Genomic DNA, 21,981 nt, shown 5'->3' with positions numbered 1-21,981 from the left:
AAAAGAATAAAATACCTAGGAATACAACTTACAAGGAACGTAAGGGACCTCTTCAAGGAAAACTACAAACCACTGCTCAACGAAATAAGAGAGGACACAAACAGATGGGGAAACATTTCATGTTCATGGTTAGGAAGAATCAATGTCGTGAAAATGGCTATACTGCCCAATTTATAGAATCAATGCTATCCCCATCAAGCTACCATTGAATTTCTTCACAGAACTGGAAAAAACCACCATGAACTTCATATGGAACCAAAAGAGAGCCCGCATAGCTAAGTCAATTCTAAGCAAAAAGAACATAGTGGGAGGCATCACACTACCGAACTTCAAACTATACTACAAGGCTACAGTAATCAAAACAGCATGGTACTGGTACCAAAACAGAGATATAGACCAATGGAACAGAACAGAGGCATCGGAGGCAACACAACACATCTACAACCATACAATCTTTGATAGACCTCACAAAAACAAGCAACATGGAAAGGATTCCCTGTTTAATAAATGGTGTTGGGAAAACTGGCTAGCCATGAGCAGAAAGCAGAAACTGGACCCCTTCCTGACACCTTACACTAAAATTAACTCCAGCTGAATTAAAGACTTAAACATAAGACCTGGCACCATAAAAACCCTAGAAGAAAATCTAGGCAAAACCATTCAGGACATAGGAGTAGGCAAGGACTCCATGACCAAAACACCAAAAGCATTGGCAACAAAAGCCAAAATAGACAAAAGGGACCTAATCAAACTCCACAGCTTCTGTACAGCAAAAGAAACAGTTATTACAGTGAATTGGCAACCAACAGAATGGGGAAAAAATTTGCAGTTTACCCATCTGACAAAGGGCTGATATCCAGAATTTACAAAGAACTCAAACAGATTTACAGGAAAAAAACAAGCCCATTCAAAAATGGGCAAAGGATATGAACAGACACTTTACAAAAGAAGACATACATGAGGCCAACAAACATATGAAAAAATGCTCATCATCACTGGTCATTAGAGAGATGCAAATCAAAACCACATTGAGATACCATCTCACACCAGTTAGAATGGCAATCATTAAAAAATCTGGAGACAACAGATGCTGGAGAGGATGTGGAGAAATAGGAACACTTTTACACTGTTGATGGGAGTGTAAATTAGTTCAACCATTGTGGAAGACAGTGTGGCGATTCCTCAAGGCCTTAGAAATAGAAATTCTATTTGACCCAGCAATCCTATTACTGGGTATATATCCAAAGGACTATAAATCGTTCTACTATAGGGACACATGCACATAAATGTTCATAGCAGCACTGTTTAGAATAGCAAAGACCTAGAACCAACCCAAATGCCCAACAATGATAGCCTGGACTGGGAAAATGTGGCACATATACACCATGGAATATTATATAGCAATCAAAAATGATGAGTTCGTGTCCTTTGTAGGAACATGGATGAATCTGGAGAACATCATTCTCAGCAAACTGACACAAGAACAGAAAATGAAATACCGCATATTCTCACTCATAGGCGGGTGATGAAAAATGAGAACACATGGACACAGGGAAGGGAGTACTACACACTGGGGTCAATTGGGGGGAATAGGGGAGGGACAGCCGGGGGGGAGCTGGGGAGGGATAGCCTGGGGAGAAATGCCAAATGTGGGTGAAGGGGAGGAAGGCAGCAAAACACACTGCCATGTGTGTACCTATGCAACTATCTTGCATGTTCTGCACATGTACCCCAAAACCTAAAATGCAATAAAAAAATAAATAATCATAATAATAATTACAATTTTGGAAAAGAATGTTTCAAAGTCATATTGGATTATAATCTAAAGTATGAAATAAATATTCATAAGTCTATACTGACATAAATAAATTATTTAATCAATAAATGGAAGAGAAGAGATAAATTTCCTGAACAGAAGAACTCCGAATAATGTATGTAGCTACTGTACCCTTAAGGCGGTAGAGCAAAACTCCTCGGTCTTTAAGTGTAAGCTGTGCATAGTGACTTCCTTCCAAAGAGAATGATGTGAAAAGGAAGAAAAAACAACTTTACAGTGAGGAAACCTGACAAAGACTAACTCAGCCAGGTGATCAAGGTCAACATCAAGAGCCATACGTCCTTTGATGATATGATGCAATGAGAATGGCATCTGTGGTCTTCCTCTCAGAAACCGATAGCTCCAGCCTAATTATGAAAAAAACATCAGACAAATCCTAATTGAGACATTCTACAAAATACCTAGCCAGTGCTCTTGATAACTGCCTAGACCATCAAAAACAAAGCAAGTCTGAGAAACTACTGTCACATCTAGGAGGGTTCTAAGGAGACAAGACTACTAAACGCTATGTGACATTCTGGATAGGATCCTGGAACTAACAAAGGATTTTAGGGGAAAATCAAGAAAATCTGAGTAAAGTATGAACTTAAATTAATAATAACAATATGCCAATGTGGGTCCTTAGTAATAAATGCACTAATGTAAGATGCTAATAAAAGAGAAAAATGAATGTATGGAAACATCTAGCACTTTCATATCTTCAAAAAGTATATCTTTATAATTCTGTAAACCTGAAGGTGTTCTAAAATAAAGTTTATTTTAAAAAAGTTATATATCTCACAATGTCTTTGTCACATGGGAGCCAGTGTCCTACAAAGCCATTCTTATGACTGACAAGATTAAAATCCCAGGGAAATACTCATCACCCCTCTTGCCCAGTGGATGACCTTGAAAGCAAAGGAGACTATATTTGAATGTCATGAGATCTGTGAGTTGTGCTGCTGTCTTCAGAGATGGACACTACTCTGGAGTTGAGGAGGATATGAGATGATACAAAAGATAAATTGATTAGCTTGTCAAATCTTTCTTCTCTTCATGAATGCAATATTCTTTTGTAATGAAGTATCTTTTTCTTGCTTCTTTTTGTGTTCCAATGTTGAGTCTCGAGTTATTCACAAATCAGTCCTGCATTCACAACAGCCCCACAGAGAAGCCATGAAATATTTTGCAATGTTAAGCAATTTGTAGAACTTTGAAATCTGAATATATGTGAGTCTAGACATGACATGCATGAAGCATGATACCACATTTTTACACTGACAACTGCATGAATATTAACTCCTAGAGTTGTGGATTTGTTAGAATTTTTCTACTAAATCTTAACTAAATCATAAATACATTAAAATGCCATTTTATTTAATGTTATTAAATGACACTTTTATGTTTTCCTATTTAAACAATTTTTCCTTTTGCTTTTAGTATTTTTCAATATTTCAGAATACTGACTTCTCTGAAAACCCTTAAAATACATTTTTTGGTTTTTACATTTACATCTTAAAATTCTTCTTACATTTTCAACATTGACCGTTGGCATTTTTTATGGATATAAAATATAAATATACAAAATGTATACATATTTTGAATAAATTACATTTTATGCTATAATCATTCAGGTCATTATTGCCAATAGAACAAACTTATGTGAAAATCTTGATTATAGCAACATGATTAGTGATTTTGCTGAGAAGTCAAAAGAATAAATAAATTTTATGGAATAAATATAAAATAATTTGTGAATAACATGCATCTTTATTTAATAACTCACCCAGGATCTCTGTTTACTAATAGTACACCCAGAATCATGCAATAGTAATTACATTTGGCCATCTTTTATACTTTGATGTGTGTCACTGGTAGAAATATCCTAGTTTTACACATTTTCTTTTTGAAGATGTTTCTGCCAAAGTAGGAGGATAGAAAGTGTTTGATTTCACAGTTTGCTTGTTTGATATATAGCTTTTAAATATGTAGCCATTGCTAGGAGGGTCTTCATCTGTACCCACGCCCTGGCCCTGCACCATTGGAATGGGTCTGGACTGTAAGGATAATTTTACAGACAAGGACACTGACCACTGGTGATCAACTCAACTTGCCTGCTTCAGAATCCTACAGTGGGTAACCCTGGCAGAGGAGGATCCAAACAGGGCAGAGCTCAAGCTCTTCACCACCTGAAAACTGCCTCTCATGGGCTGCTAAGTGATTGCCATCTGGAGGTGGTTTACCTGCTCCCTAATCTGCCTCCTTCAAAAGGTTCCCAAGGCTTCCCTGTAATAGGAATTCTGGATTTAGAGGAAACCGTGTAGAGAAGAAACCCTGAAAATGGGCCTGAGGGTGGGAAACCTCCCCGACACTCCTAAACCATAGCCTCTCTCTTTTATCTTTATAAATGTTAGAGTCCTGTCTCAAATAGCTGTTGAGAAAATATAAAACAACAACAACAAAAGCCCTGAAGATCAACCTTGATGAAGAAAAAATAATCTTTCATCGAAAGGCAAGAGCAAATAGGGTCTCTCCTTTCCCTCACCACATGGAGACCTTTTGCCATCTCTGCATTCTCCCAGTGCCATCTCTCCTGAAAATCCATGTAGGAAAAAGGAAGCAGTGTGGGACCCCATCTCCATCCCCATCTGCTTCTGCTTCTAGTTTCTTTTCCTGAGAGCCCTGGCAATAGTAATTGCTGTCAGGCTGTAATTTAAAGCAAACCAGTGCAAACTTGAACCAACTTTACAGAGGTGATTGATGGGTTGACCTGGATTTTTTTTTTTTTTACTTATATGAGATTCCTGCAAGTAGATATTATGATCTTAACACAGCTAATATTATCCCTTAATCCACTCAACAGCAAATGTTTGGCATCTAGCTTTATAATAAAAGGTATCAATTAGGAGCTGTCGATGTTTTCAGAGGCAATATCTAATTACTGTCACTTGCTATAGGCTATCTTGTTAAAAAATTTGAGCAGAATGAGTAAGTATTCCTGACAAGTTTAATGCATTATTAAAGGTGTAATTACTCAGTTATTGCACTTGTAATCCTAAGTTAATTGTGTGACTTCAAAATTCATCACTTTTATGTTTATTGAACTTTGATAAGTTTGCCCATATCTGATTTATCCCAATGATCCATTATTCCCCTTCTTATTTCAAACTAAATATTTCAGACCAATTGGTTGGAAAGTGAGCAGACTTGGGAACACTGTAGACCCAGAACCAACAACAATGGTTATCTTGTAGGGGGAGGATTAAATGAGGTCTAAAATGCCCACTTACAGGGGAATCCAAAATGAAAATATGGATGTAGGATAAAGCTGGTCCAAGCACATTTTCAGGTGGCCACAAAGTCAGTCATGCGCCATCGACAAAAAGTTGGTGCACGAGTCCTTTGCCACATATTTCTAGTCCATTCCATTAATGTACTATTGATTATCTAACAAAGTTGAAGCCAACCTGTCACAGTGGTGCTGTGCTTCTTGTAACTAAAATTGAGAGAATCCAAATGTTGAAATACTATGAAGACCCCAGTCTTGAGACTGGGCAAAACGTGAGAAAGATCATTCCAAGCAACTTGCAGATACATGCCAAGTGAGGGAGCCAGCACAGCAGAAGAAGCTGGATGGTCAGGCATGGTCATATGCTACCTTCCCCCAGCACAGGAACTTTCTGTCCTTCTTCCTTATTTGATATAGAAAAAAAAAGTGTAAGCAATAGAAAAAAACAAACTCTTTTTCCTACTCTCACACACTCAATGCGGCACAGAACATTTCACCTTTTGTCACCAAAATGTGTGTGGATATTTCCCTACACACCACACAATTCGACAGGCACCAGCTGGGTGCCCCCCAGTTCAATTCAATTTGGGCACTGTCCACCAGGATATAGCATCAGATCTCACAGATTGAGAGCTCGGTCCGCAAGACTGCCCTCACTTCAGATGCTAGTCCTCTAGCCCCAGGTTATGGCCTTTGCTTCTGACCTACCAATAAATCTAGCATTCCCATAACCCCTTTCTGGGTTCAATTAATTTGTTAAGAGTGGCTCAGAGAACTCAAGGAAACATTTTGCTTGTGTTGATTCATGTATTATAAAGGATATGACAAAGGATGCAGATGAACAACCAGGCAGAAAAGGTGCAGAGGGTGAAGTGTGGGGGAAGGGATGTGGAGCTCCATGCCCTCCCCAGGCACACCACCTTCCAGGAACTTGCACATGTTCAGCAGTTTGGAAACTCACTGAACCCTGTCTTCTGGGGTTTCTATGGAAGCTTCATTATAGAGGCATGATTAATTACACCATTGATCATTGATGATCAACTCAACTTTTAGCCTCTCTATCATTCCCAGAGGTCAGGAGTGAGGCTGAAAGTTCCAATGCTCTAATCACATGATTGGTTCCCCTGGCAACCAACCCCATCCTGAGCAATACAGAAACCCAACAAAAGTCACCTCATTAGAACAAAAAACACTTCTATCCCCCAAGGAACTTAGGAGCTCTGTATCAGATGTTCCTACAACTCAAGAAATTGCCTAAGTCTTAGGAGCTCTATGTCAGAAACTGGTATCAAAGACCAAATACTAGAAGAGAAGATTCTCCTAGTACCCATATCTACAAGGGTTGTGTTGGAACTTTGTCTCAGCAAATGGAGGTAGAGACCAAATAGATATTTCTTATTATATCACAGTATCACATTCTTCTCTGACTGTCCTCATACCTCCAGGCAGTGTTTCATCTGAGAGTCCCTTCTACATTTGATAGAATCCTCTGCCTCAGCTTCTCTGAGTTCGCACACCTGAAAATGAGGTTGAGCATCTCCACCTTGCCAGCTTTTGAGAGTCCTTGTGATGTGGAGCCTTTACAAATGTTGCTAGTAAATAGGAAAAATCTTCCTCAGACTGTGGGCAGCTCATGCCCTTCGGGTCCTCAGGAGCTGATGACAGCCTCACTTTCACATCCCGTCCCCTGAACATTCTGCCATCTGTTCCAGAGTACAGCATGTGGTTCAGGGGTGGGAAACAATCTCTAAGACAGCACGCATGGTCTCTTCCTCCCACAATTCCTGCCCTTTGACAGTCCCCCAGCTTTGAGTATAATTGAACCTTAAGACTTACTTGTATCAAATTGGAGTGTTGGGATATCATGCCTGAGATTAGGTCCATGTGAAAAAGAACTGATGTCTGTGGCCAACAGCTGGTGAGGAGCTGAAATCTGCCATCAGTCATGTGACAGAGCACAGGAGTGGATTCTCCCCAGTCAAGACTTGAGATAAGACAACAGCCCAATTCCTGGCATGACTGCATCCTCATGAGAGACCTTGAGGCAGAGGCTCTCGGCTAAGCTGCACTCAAATAGCTGCCAAACAGAAATTGTGAGATAATAAATATCTCTTGTTTTAAGACACTATGCTATGATGTAATTCATTATGCAGCAATTGATAACTAATACAAAGGTCCATCCAAGGGACAAGTTTCTGAAGCCACCTAGATTTATCTAGGGAAACATTATTGCATAGTGCTGAAGAAAATGGTATTTCATGTCTGATATGAGTTTAAAGCCAAGTACCAACACCCTAATTGTTGTGCGACATTGAAAGTTGACTCTGTGGGTCTTCATTAGTTCTTACCTCATGTTGTTGTAAGCATTGAACTAGGCAGTATCTGCAAAATCACTTACTTGGGTAGTTATCACCTTGGTTTTCTTAATTAAGTGATAGTTGTTATTTGTTATCCTCACCTCCAAGTCTTGATAAGACATCCAGGGCTCTTTTGCAGCTCTTGATCTACCATTGCAATTATATTTGATATCCGTTGGCCAAATCTAAAGCCCTTTTCCCTTTTCTTCTTGATATTTAACTCTCTCCTATTTCATTTCCAAGTGTGTGACTCATGGCACAAACTAATTTCTATTCATCTATTTCTGGGTATGAACATGTGATAAGCAATCCCTATCCCTTCGAACAGGTCTTATAGAGACAATTTTTCCAAAATAATAAGACATGATTATTATCCTTGAGTATGATCTTATTCTAGTGGGAGAAACAGACACACAAACACAAATTTACAGCATAAAATAATGAAGACTGTTAAAATGGTGGCATGAGTTGTTCTTGGTGCACAGAGGCAAGACCCAGAAAATTTGAGTCTTAAGAATAAACAGGTATTTCCCAAAGAAAATGAGAGAAAGGGTTTCCAGACAGCCTTTTCAATGGGCAGCAGTAAGCTGATGGAAAAAGTATGGCATTCATAAGGAAAACTATAATATCATTGTTTCCACAGAATAGAGAGGTCTTATAGGAGAGAGAAGCAAAGAACATAAGCCAGAGGGGTAGGCTGGAGTTGCATTGTAAAAAACAGACATTGCATTTCCTTCCAATGGTCTCAGTTTCAACTTAACAGAAAACAGGAGCAACTGGAGTTTTAAAATCGATATTATCGTGACCTAATTTCTCCAAATGCTATGCTATGCTATCAATTTCTCAGGGGATCTCTTGATAGAGAGCTTGTTGAATTGTGGTACACTGTTCAGTTGAGACAGATAGATAATAGATATATAGATTAGATTAGATAGATAATAGACAGATGTAGATTAGATAGAGAGATACTTGTTTGAGGGGGGATAATGGAGAAACTTGGGGCCTTGAAATATTAATTTCCTCAAACCCAGATTCCCTAAACATAATCCTAAACTTTTCTAAGCAATTCTGTTAACAGTTCCTCCACTAAATATATCATAGTCTGCCTCTCTATGAGGAGTACCCTAGTTCTACCCATTTCACCAACTCAAAGCAAGACTATGCCATTCAGATGTTTGAAGACACTTCTCACATCTCTGAACATTGATTTCTCAAAACAAAAAGCTCTCAATGCTTTCAATTATCCCTCCAATGCTGCAGTTTCTGGGCGAGTCATCATTCTTGTCACCACTCCTGGAGTGTCAAAGTCCCAATGTAGTGCCCATAACGAGGTGGAATTCATATTTGTCCCAGAAAATGCTGGAGACCATGGCTCAGCACTTCCTGGGAATCTCAATGCTGCAGGCAATAATCCTTAAGACAAATAAGCGGCCTTAAAAACTAGGCTATTTTAAATTTTGTTTACAAGAAGACAGACCAACAGGTTACAGTCTCCTTTATTTACCTTACTTCTAAGCATTGTTTCTCATCATCTTTTGGTTGGACAGCTTTGGCCCATATCCTGAGTGGATTCATCAGCCAGGCTGTTGCTTTCTTCAGTTCTCTCAGACCCTCAGGAGTCAGCACGTGTGGTGTTGCTGAGCCTGGGTGCTGAAGACATCTTATCTACCAAGGGAAACCCAGGAAGGCAAAAGTGCAGTCATTACCCAGGCTGTGAGGCTACTGCAGTGATAAATCCCACTTTGTTTCCATTTGGAGGGAAAATCTTCAATTAAGTAAGAACTGATTTTCTAATGATTTTTTTTCTCCTGCTGGCCACAGGTAGAATGCCTGAACCAGATCCAGCCCTGCCTTGTAGGGGAGAACAATTAAGTTGCTACTGCTGACAAAATGGTTGCCCTCAAGTATGGGTAATGACTTAATTCATTTACTTTGGTCAAAACAGAGGGCAGTACTCATCCTGGAAGGGGAAATAGCTAATTAGCAGAAACCAGAAATGTCAGTGCTGGGACCTTGGTTTGCAAATGTGGAGCTCTACAGGTGCTAAAGGTGCTCTTGAGACATGATGGTGGTAGCAGCTCCCTTTTTGTCTGTGCCACTCAAATACTATCGGTGCAACTAAGACAAGTGATGTGGAGACAAAGGGGGCATGGCAAACAAAGAGCAGGGAAAGAGAAACACTAAAATATGAGTCATCATGAGCCACTCCTCAGTCCTGCTTGCTGAGGAAAATGCCTTTTGTGACCTAGGCAACCACCAAAGTTGGCTTTTGGTGTTTATGATGATCAGTAAGTAGACAGGAAGTCTAGAGAGGCTAGCTACACCTACATTAGAAAGAGCAGATCAGATTACAGGTCACAGGATTAAGGCTGTATGGGGTTCGAGAGGTGGGAAGACTTGAGATCATTTTCAATTTTGAGAAAAGGAGAGACATGAAAACACCAAGAACATGTTGACTGGACCCAGCTACTTTGCAATGATTAGTGGGACCTTCAGCACATAAATAGATCCTAAGGAGTAACGCTGTATCCCTTCCAAAATTTATATGCTGAAGCTCTTATTCCCAATGTGGCTGTATGTGAAGACAGATCCTCTAATGAAGTTATTAATGTTAAAGATAGTCATAAGAGAGAGGCTCCGATCCCAAAAGATTAGTGTCTTATAAAAAAAGACTCCAGAGAAGTCACTTTCTCACTCTCTCACTCCCTTTCCTTGCATACAAACAAAAGGAAAATCATATGAGAACATAGCAAGAAGGCAGCTGTCTGCAAGCCAGGAAGAGAGGCCTTACCAGGAAACGAATCAGCAAGAACCTTGATCTTGGATGTCTAGCCTCCATAATTGTGAGAAAATTAGTTTCTGTTATATAAGCCACACTGTCTATGGTATTTTGTTATGGCAGCCCAAGCTAAGACAATGGAAAGAAAATAATTTGTGAGTCATGTAATGTTGTTCCCTTTGGCATTTGGGGGCAACTGTAGAATAGATTGCAATTTGTAGGTAATTATTTCTGGATATCAGACTTATTTTCCTTTTCTACTTTGAAATATTGTGTCTGCTTTGTTTTCTGGATGTGTCACCATTCTGACACAAACCATCAACCTGTAGAGCTTTGTGTGTGGTCTGTTTTCAAAAACAAGCCACCATGAGTAGTTCTGGACTTGTAGCCCTCACCAGGGACTCAATCTACATCTCCAACACTTCTTTCTTCTTCCCAAATCTCCTTCAGCCTTCAGGCAGACTTGATGAGTTTTCTCCTTCTTGGGTCAATCAGTGTGCTTTTTCCTCAGCTCATTCTCTGACTTTCTACCCAAAGAATCACTTAAAAAAAAAAAACTTTTTTAAATTAAGGGACCTAGGGTTGTATCATTTTGAATAGTGCTATTAGCAGTAACCAAAGATACAGCATTGAATGCGCCACTCCTTTCTGGACAGAACTACTCATCCTCAATCTCACATTAAATGCCACATCTTCCAACGGGCCTTCCCTGACCCCCTGACGAAATCAGGTCAATCTCCCACCACCGCAACTCTATTTTCTCTCATGGAGCTCATGTTCTTGTCCTTCATAAAAAAAAAAAAAAAGAATTATCATCAGTTCTAAGTATATTTTTGTTTGTGTATTTATTTATTAAATAGCCCTTTTCTCTACTGGAGTTTAAGTTTGTGAATGCAAAGTCATAATTATTTTGTATGCCACTGAATATTCAATAACTGGCAATGTCTGGCACAGAGATAGGTAGGTAGATAGAGAGAAATAGATTAAAAGATAGAGATAGTGTGAGAGATAGAGAAAGAGAATAGAGATAGAGACAAAGAGAGAGAGGGAGAGGAGAGAGAGAGATTAAACAAACATTTGTTGGATGAGTTAAGAAAAGGAAACATGATTCCCTCCTGAAGCTTACAGTCTATCATGGAATGCAGATATGTCAACAGATCTTTATCTTTCATGATAATCAAAACAGAAAATGTAAACATAAGGTGCCGCGGAATAATATCTTCAATCAAATCCAGCAGTATACCTGTTCTTTATGTTAAGTGCACAGGTGTCTGCTCATTGCTGCCACACATTGGCCACTCTCATCTAATTCAGAGGACTGATGGAAACCACATACTCACTAGCTGTTCCCTCGGAAGCCCCTGAATTTTCAACCAAAAGCTGGTTCATCACTGATACTCAGGAATAATTTGTCATGTTTATCTCCTAAATGAAAGATGCCAGACTGAATGCCCATCTGAGAAAGGGACAGAGCATGAAACCTAACGAAGAATCCTGGCACTCAAAAAGTTTACCACTGAAATGGATAAGGGAAGCAGGAGAAGAAAATCACTACTGGAAGTACTGTTACTGCCACCAGTGCTCCTGGGAGGAATCACCAAAGTGGCGCTTCATCAATTGCTTCCCACAGCCAATCACTAAACTAAACGCACCTGACATGCCACATCACAGCAGCTTGCTAACAATAGCTGCTGTGATTCTCATTTAACAGTAAAAGTGTGGCTCAGCGATGTCAAGAAGCTTTTTCAAAATCTTGTCATTAGCAAATCTCGGAGTTCAGACTTGAACCCATGTCAGCATGACCCGAACACCTTTGTCTTCACCTGAGTGCCTCGGCATTGTCATGTTATGTGCCAGGCATTGTCAACAGTACTTTGTATTAATTGTGACACTTAACTGTTAAACAGCCCTATCAGTCCTCCATCAATAGTCCCTGAAGGGAATGAGGACTTGGAAAGATTAGTGGGCTGGACATGATCTCTTCCTTGCAATAGACTACTGCCTAGTTTGGAGAGGCAAGATTAGCAGATGTTGAAGAATTGGCTGAATAAACATTTGTATAGACGGAAGGTGTATAGCTGGTGTGTGCAATAAAGTGCTCTAAAGTATGCTGTCATCTTGGTGGCAGAAATTAATCAGAAATTTTAAAGTATTCATTTACCTCTGATTCTAAAGTAATAAAGATTTCTGATGTAAAATTTGAAAAAAAATTATAAAAGAATAAATTGAAAATAGCTCATGATTCTACACACAGAATAGCTAATAATTCTTCATCTTGGTGGATTTCCTTTTAGCATATATTATTTGGGTGTGTGTATGTGTGTGTGTATGCACATCTGTGCATGTCTGTTTTTGCATATTTTAGATAATTAGTTATGTCGACATTTCTTTTTGTGTGTTTTTACACAGATATTTCTATTCCATTTTTTGTCTTATATTAAATCTGGACTAATTTTTCTGCCATCAAAAATTCCTAGAGACTAGTATGCTAATCTAAATCAAATTTTGCCTCTTACATACATTTATTTAATCATTCTCCTTTTGTGTGAGAGTTCGTCTGTTTTCAAATGTTCTCTACCATAAACATAGACTAGAATACCTTTCCATAGATGGACTTATCATAAAAGTTGTGTAATCATTGTTCAGTTCTTGAAAAAGTTGAGTTGATTTCTAAGATGTTTTACTCATGGATAATATGTTGTATATCTATGTGAGTGCACTTTTCCCATAATTATTATGGTTATTACTCTTATTATTTTACTTTGCTAATCTGATAAGTATAAAAAAGGATCTACTGCTTTAACTTGAATTGTTTTCCTTTGTCTAATTATATTTATCCACGGTAAAATGTTTGCTAGTGTTCTCGGTTCAGTTTTTAATTACACTTTAATGTTTTCTTATGGCTATCTATAAAAGACGAGACACTTGCCTTTTTTAGTGTGAACAATTTCCCACTTTGCAGTTTTCCACTTGACTTTGCTTATCCATTGTCACTCTACTAATCTTTTTTTCTTTGTTTTATAAATTCTTTTTTTTTTTTTTTTGAGACTGAGTTTTGCTCTTGTTACCCAGGCTGGAGTGTGATGGCATGATCTTAGCTCACTGCAACCTCCACCTCCCAGGCTCAAGCTATTCTCCTGCCTCAGCCTCCTGGGTAGCTGGGATTATGGGCCACCACTCCCAGCTAATTTTTATATTTTTAGTAGAGACAGGTTTTCATCATGTTGGCCAGGCTGGTCTTGAACTCCTGACTGCCGGTGATCCACCCATCTTGGCCTCCCAAAGTGCTGGGTTTTAGAAATTCGATTTCTTTTTAGGAACTTCAAAAACATTCATGGGCTGGGTGACCCACACACCTGTAATACCAGCACTCTGTCTCTACAAAAAGAAACAAACAAAAATAGCCAGGTGTGGTGGTATACACCTGAGGTGGGGGGATTGTTTGAATCTAGGAGTTTGAGGCTACAGTGAGCCATGATCATGCCACAGATGGGTGACAGGGCAATACTCTGTCTCTAAATAAAATAAAACATAAAAATAAGTTTACCTATGTTTTATTTACAACTTCTGTGTTTTTATTATAACATGTAACATTTTAATATACTTCGAATTTATTTAGATGTTTGATGTGATGAAATAGTTTAACTGTATTTCAATATTATATTATTTGATTTTATTTAATAATCTCTTTATCTAAATTAATTCAAGATTTGCCCTAGGATGATTTATGAATACACCTTTCTTCTACTCTCTCCTATTGCAGAAATCTATCCTGCAATTTGGCACATGCGTGGGATATGGATAGAAAATAAGAACAAATAGTAATTTAAGATAATGAAGCAACATAAACAAAATTTGAAAAGAGGAAATAAAAACACAGTGCCTAGAAATGCCAAAGAATCCAGATCACCAAGGTCGGATAGATGTGTCTTCCCAGAATTTGATGAGGATAACCAGGTAGAGCCAGATGGTAGAGATCCTTGAATACCAGGCAAGGGAATTCATCTCTCACCCTGTAAGTATTTAGGAGCCATGGGAGGTTTTGCAAAGGAAATGACCAAAAAGAAAATGGCATTTAGGAAACGAGCTTGCCAGAAGTACCTGGGAGAAATGGAGACTGGGCACTAAGAATGTAATTCACAGCACAGCAGATACTGAAACAATGTTTTGGAAGCAGAAGTGCTGGTTCCTAGGTTTTCTGAGGTAAGAGAGGGAAATGGCAAGGACAAGAGGTAGGGAGGAGGGCAAGAGGTAGGGAACAGATGAAAGAATTGTGACACCAGGTTCCAGTGCAGAGTGCTGAGCATTTGGTCATCCTCTGGGCCATGCTAAGTAAGACAAATGGCTCTGTGACAGTGCTTCTCCCTCCAGGATAGTGGGCTTCTCTCCATCCACACTTGGAGACCAGAGGTCCATCCTCGCTACTTCTCCGGGTTTTATTTCTGGCTGGTGTTCTGTCCACTCACAAGTGCATGGTGTCCCCCAGACCTACCCTGACTCTTGGAGACCCAGTGCCCATTCATAGGACTGGCTAATGCTGGAAGGGACACTAGACATATAGGCCAGTTCTAGGTAGGGTTTCAGGGGCTATCCTGGACCAAGTCGGGGGTCCATCTCAGACCCTCTGATGGAAGAGAGTCTAAGCAATGAGCATCAATTGTGATCAAGGAGGGAAGCTAGACACCAGAAACAGTCATGTCTATTTCTGAAAATGTCTTCCTGTGGCTACTGCCAGAAGCGGATCATGAGACAAAACAGTTTTTTGAGAAAAGACCCCAGGAGACACCAGTATGCAGGTAAAACAGTGGGACAAGAAGTACAACAGCCAATAAAGGGTGCTGATCATGCATGTTCCCACTCTGGGTAACTGAAGCTTAGTCATGCCGGGGAGCTCTGGGTACAGGAAGTCAGTCACCCACCAAGGACACCAGAGCTGAGTATTTAGTCACTGATTAAGAGCTGGGTGGGGTGGGAAAAAATGTCATTTCTCCAGCTCTTCCAGCCTGCAATGTGTGCAGGGAGACTGGGGCTCCCAGTGCAGCTCTCAGGCAAAGACATGCAGGCGCTGGCAGGTGGAAGTCTTGGGCCTGAGGGCACCAAACAGGCAAAGCCCAGGGGATATGGGTGGGCCACTGACAGCATCTACTACAGTAGGCAAAGTGGAAAACAGGAGATGAGATGAGTACGCAGGAATTGAGGACATCAGGAACATGTGGTGTCCAAGGTGCATGTAAGACTTTATGCTGATGGCTCAGGAAGTGATTTAGGAACAAAACAAATGTGCTGAGAATTTAGTCTTAAATGAGTATTAGGTATATGCCTGAATGGGACATGGATGTACAGCATATATAAAAATATATACACACATACATATATAATTACATATTAGTAATATTATGAGTGATGTTAATATATATATATATATATATTTTTTTTTTTTTGAGACGGAGTTTCGCTCTTGTTACCCAGGCTGGAGTGCAATGGTGCGATCTCGGCTCACCGCAACCTCCGCCTCCTGGGTTCAGGCAATTCTCCTGCCTCAGCCTCCTGAGTAGCTGGGATACCATGCCCAGCTAATTTTTTGTACTTTTAGTAGAGACGGGCTTTCACCATGTTGACCAGGATAGTCTCGATCTCTTGACCTCCTGATCCACCCGCCTCGGCCTCCCAAAGTGCTGGGATTACAGGCTTGAGCCACCGTGCCCAGCCTGTTAATATATTATTAACCTAAATTATTAAATTATTAACCTAAATAATTTACAATGATGATATATATTAATGATGTCACTACAGTGAGCATATTTATAACATATAATAATATATAACATATAATAATGCTACTATATAATGGATATAGGTTAAATGACAGCCAGACTAGCCAGGAAACAAGGAGACCGTATTTCAGGCTCCTCTAAGACAGAACTGGGCAGCAGTAGATAGAAAGCCCTTGCTCTTCCAGGTAACCCCCCATCCCTGGTCTCTACTTTGCTGAATCTGGGCTTTAGCCTCCCTCAGTTAAATCCAGAGCCTCTGAGTTTCACTATGAAAGGCAGCAGGAAATCTTTCCCTTTGCCTCCATTTTTTTCCCTTTTGGGACTTGGTGTGTTTCCTCCATGTTTTTACTTGGAATACTCATTAAGAGTTAATGTCCCAGAGTTTGGAGACCTTACTGGTACTCAGCAGCCCAGGTGATCATATCCTCCTGAAAGCAAAGTCTATTTTATTGCCAAGGTCAAACATTCGGCCACAGGTCCTGATAGCCCTGGCATCTGAAATAGGCACACCCAGCATGAGAAAGGATTCAGGTGACCACAGGGTCCTTTGGAAAGAGGGGCTCTCCTGCTCACTGCCTTTCCCATGGGATTCTGAAAATGTCACTTCCTGTGGAGCACGTTGGATTTAAAGAACACCTGCAGAAAACAGGACTGTAGGGTCCAGTCATCAGCATTCGCCGAGCACCCATTCTGTGGCAGGTCCAGCCAGGCCTAGATCATGACTGATATTCTCCCACAATCCTTCCCACGGAAGAAGTCCAGACTTGAGCCTTTGAAACTGGGAAACCAATACAATTTTATGCAGCTGCCTCCAAACTGTTTGAACAAACAGAGATGTCCTACCTTGATTCCTGTCCCCCAACGACTCTTAGAATCTGTTCTCTTTTCTAATTCACCCCTTTTAACTTCAAACTTCCGATGGCACCCATTCCGCCTGGCCTCCTCCTTATGGCAAATGGTTGTAATAATGACCACAATAGATGAAGCTTCCTTGTTTCCCTGCCCCATTAAATGGGGCTTTGCAGCTATTCCCATCCAGAGGTAAAGCCTAATTTTCTGCCTCCTTGAATATGGGCCGGTCTCATGATTTGATCAGTGGAAAATGGCAGAAGTGGCGTTGTGCACATTCCAGGGTTCAGACCTTAAGAGATCCTCCACCTTTTACTCATTCTCTTGGAGCCCTCATGAAATGAAGAAGCTGGGATGAAAATCAATATAGAGAGAGACCCATACTTCCAAACTCTCCTAGCTGACTCATCAACTAACTGTAGCTGAAGGAGAGATATAATAAATTGTAAGCCACTATTTCATGGAGTGGCTGGTTATGGAGCAATAGATAACTGATATTTTCCCAACTCTAGAACTTAAGGTTACAAGGGCAAAAACTCCTCCATTCTGGTTTTGCTCTGTCTCACATGTGGCTCCTTACACTAAAACGTATCCCAAACTTTCGCCCACCCTCCACACCATCCCAAAGAAGAGATATGATCACCTGGGCTACTGAGTACCACTAAGGTCCCTAAACTCTGGGACATTAACTCTTTTCCCAGTCATAATTTTCAAAATATCCATTATCCGCTTGGTTGCATGAATAAGTTATTTAGTGGTGATAAATAAAATAGACTTTGCTTTCAGAAGGATATGATCACCTGGGCTACTGAATACCTGTAAGGTCCCTAAACTCTGGGACATTAGCTCTCTTTCACCATCATAATTTTCTCAGTTATAATTTTGCAGAGGTGGTTTTACTATGGGTAACTGCTAAGGCCTTCACCCTTGATGCCAGAGGTGCTGAAACACGTTGCCACAGGGAGAAAGCAGTGTCCTATGGGCCTGATCGCATTGGATAAACACCCACCTCCAACCTTTCCACATGTGATAGCTAACTTTTTAGCAGGGCTTCAGAATAGAAGGCTTAACTCTCTCTCTCATCCTTACCTTAGAACTTAGCACAGGGCCTTGCAGTAAGAAAAGAAAAAATGAATGGTTTATAGAGCTAAATGAATGCTTGTTGATTAACTGGCCTGGCATTTGCTTGGTCCCCTATGACACATGTAAGAGTTTATAACATATAAATAAGTCAGGTAAATGTCTGTGCTTCACAGATGTGCTCAATTTTTATTTGAATTATTCAGTCTTCTGGGTATATAATTCCCAATCTTGGCCATATGTTGTTTGGGGCTTGGGGGCACATGGTTCTCCTTAGAAAGAGGAGAGAAATGAGGACAGGTATGGAAACCCCAATTCCTGTGACTATTTTTTTTTTCACATGTTGTTTAAGGATGACACTCAGGAGGGTAAGATTTGGAACTCTTGCTGTCCCATTACCCAGGGAAGGTTCCACAAGAAAAATGTTCTCAGCACAGCTGTGTACTGTGTGTAATTCAGGAGGGTGAGCCAGTTCAGACCACCCACAGTACAGAACAGGATAAAAACAGGAACCCGGAGCACCTGGGCTGGATGAGGATTAGCCAATTCCCAGGACTCAGACCCCACCCGGTTAAGCAAATATGGAGCCCTAGCTCCTTTTATTAGGTGAATGGGAAGAGAGAAAATTGAGGTATAATAGAAAAGTAACTGTGCACAAATTCTACTCCACTCTTTTTACTCTGCAGCCTGGTATCTGGAATAACTCAGGCAATGATGATGGCCCTAGGTATTTCTTTTAATTATTCCAGGGCTCCCTTGCCTCCTAGCCCTACTTCAAGCACTCAGCTACTCCAAGCAAAGCCATTCTAACAATTTCGATTAAATTCTGGCCTCTTCCCAACCGCACACAAATTAAAAGCATTACTGGACGATCCCAGCTCTAGCTCTTGAAAGTGTTGTTATATAAAGAAGGAAGAAGGCTGCCAACGGCGGCTTGGCATTTCCTCTGCCACAGGAGAGAATTAACCCATTGGGTTTCAGGGACCAAACTTTTTTCCCCTCCCCTGACTTACAGCTATTTTTTTTAAATTTTCTATCAAGCATACTTTAAACAGATGTATAATATGGAAGGTACCAATGAGTTTTTCAAGAGCACACATTTCCCCTGAAGTTTTGAGAGCACCAGCTTCATGTTTGTAAGATGTCTATCCTTATCACCTGTTAACCATGGTCTTGGTTAACTTTATATGACTTTATATAGTTAGCCTCTCTTACATATAGAGAAATCTAGAATCACTGCTCAAGGCTTTGTTCTACACAGGGCTGCCCGATGCCACAAGCTCACAATCCTCATGTCTCTACTATGGTACAATAAAGGTACCTAGGGGACTGAAGTCAGAGGAAAGGCACCCAAGCACATATCGGGAAGACAGACTAAGGCTGCTTTTTGGAACCAGGCTAGGAAACTGGAGCTCAACAGATGGCATAAGACCTGCTTCAAGCTTCACATGTGGTAAAACCTGAGATCTAATCCACGTGTGGCAGCACCTCTTCCAAGTCTGTTCCCACTCTGCCACGCTACTTCTCACCATGAGGAATGCCCAAGGGCAGGCCACAGGGAGATGTGACAAGCCAAGAGGGCAAGGGCACAAGCCAAGGAGAGCAGGGACAGGGACCCAGGATGGTGGGAGTTCTCACTGACAGATATACCTCTCCAGCCCCCAAATCCTGTAAAACCTTTTATGGAAGCACTCTTATCACAAGTACACAGCTTGATGACTCTTCTCAAACTGAATATATCTCCCAAACTAACACAGCCAACAACTGTAAACATTCTCACCTCCCAGAAGCCTTCCTTACATACCCTTCCAGTCACCGTCCCACCCAGGACAAACATCATGCTGATGTCCAACACCGGGGACTGGGTCTGCCTGTTGCTGTGTGTCATGTAAATGGAACCACACACCAAACTCTCTTCTCTGTTTTCTTTCTTTTCACACTATTCCCATCATCAGATCCATTCTCATTTATGGGTGTGGCTGTAGACCATGCGTTCTTTTTGTGTAGTATTTCATTGTGTAAATAGCACACAGCCAAATAAATGGTAATATTCATCTGCTTTGCTGTTAATGGGAATTGTGTAACCTCAACATTGGTTGTTTTTTGTTTGTTTGATTGATTTTTTCTTAGGAGACAGGGTCTTGCTGTCTTGCCCAGGCTGGAGGGCAGTGGCTATTTTCAGATGCAATCAGAGTATACTAGAGTCTTGAACTCTTAGCCTCAAACAATCCCCCCATCTCAGTCTCCTGCGTAGCTGGAACTGCAGGCCCCCAGCATCATGCCTGACTTCTACTATTTCTGGTAGGCTTGATGCTTACTGGTGCCTTTAGAATTCTGTCCTGTGCTGTCATTAGGCATTTTCTAAAAGCCAAACCACCTCTGCATATGATGAAGGGAATACCATTCTGACAAATACTTACCTCAAAATTCTCAGCTGTGGTGGCTGCATTAGAATCAGTCTGAGGTCTCAAAATAATCTCTTATTTCTAAGAGGGAGAGAGTTTACTTGGATGTATGTTTTTGTTTTGTCTTTTTCCAGCCATAATCAGAAAAGAGCTTAAGGCTGTAAAGGACCATGGGTTCCAGGGATGAAGAAGAGGTTCCAATTCTTCTGTACCAATCTTCATCTACTAAAAGTGGTCCTCTGGGCACTGCCATGGAAAGGCTCCCTTTTGGGTCTGCAGCTACGATCGATCAGCAGTATCTGCCACTGGAGAGAGCAGGTGCTCTCTGATATTATGTTCAATGTCCATTATACAGACAAGGAGCTAGAGCCTGGTCAAGTCAGGGACGGAACTGAGCATGGACTCATTCTCTCTGTGTTGCTGAAAAATCATTGATTTGTTAATTGCATGACAACATGAAGACCTGTTAGAACCTGTCAGGAAAAGACCTGTGAAGGCATAAATTATTCCTCCTTCTTCTCAGAGAATTCTGGTCAGGAAAAGGAAAAAACAAGAGGCCAAGCCAGTGCGCTGGGGCTTCAGCCATCCCCCTGCCACCCTCCTTCCTCCACTGCCAGCACTATTTCCAGGCCGGCTGCTCTTGCAGAGAAACCCAGCTCTGGGGCCCAGGTCCAGAGGAGAAATCACTCCCTGCCTCACTTAAGAAAACACTCTCCTGTCTCCATCAATCAGTGGGTTCCTGCTCACAGCCCCTCATGCCGTCCCCTCCTCAGAAGGCCCAAATGTTTTATTTATGGGCTGGTCTCTTTAGGAGGAGGCCGAGTCAGACATACATTTTGCTTCCTATTATTCATGAGCCTTAGGTAGAGGGAGGCCACAGTGGCAGATAAGAGAAGCCTTCAATCAAATCTTGGTGAAATAAACCAATTAGAGAGATTACACCTTCCTAGTAATGTTAATTGTACAGACAGGAAATCACAGCCTTCCTGGCTGACTCTGCTTCTGGCTCCAGGAGGCATCTTTCAGCATCTCCAGAAATCAATGGCAGTCCCTGCCTGTCAGGTGAAGGGGCAGCACCACTGCCAGAGCCCAGGGTTTCCCTCTAGGAGGACCCAAAGTCTTAGTTCTGAGATGCTCTTGCCAGTCCAATTGCAAAGACTAGAAGTGTGTCCAGGGCCCTAGAAAAGACTGATCCTCCCACCCCGGTCCCTGTCCGACACTCCTCTACCCACTGCACCCACTGCGGTCAACAAATGTCCATACAAATTCTCCAGGGGCCACCTATCTAAGTGGAAATCAGAATAAAACCCATTTATTCACACATTCTGTTTTATTTAACAGATATTTATTAGGAGGTTCCTCTATGCCAGGCATTGTTCACAGCAATTAAAAAAACACATAGAGCTCCTGCCCTCATGGATCTTAATTTAGTGATGGGAAGAACCTATAAGCAAACACAAGCATTGGTTAATATATTGGATGGTGATAAGTGCTATGGAGGAAAATTGGGCTGGGAAAGGTAGCACTGGTGGAAAGAAGAGCCCAGTGGTGTTGTGTGCATCATTCTCAGAGATGTTTCCCTGAAAAAAAATTGATGTCTGAGCACAGTTGGAAGGAGTGAGAGAGGTAGCC

This window comes from Callithrix jacchus, chromosome 5 (assembly GCF_049354715.1).
Source record: "Callithrix jacchus isolate 240 chromosome 5, calJac240_pri, whole genome shotgun sequence".
Classification (NCBI taxonomy): Eukaryota; Metazoa; Chordata; class Mammalia; order Primates; family Cebidae; genus Callithrix; species Callithrix jacchus.
Note: the sequence above shows the minus strand (reverse complement) of the source record.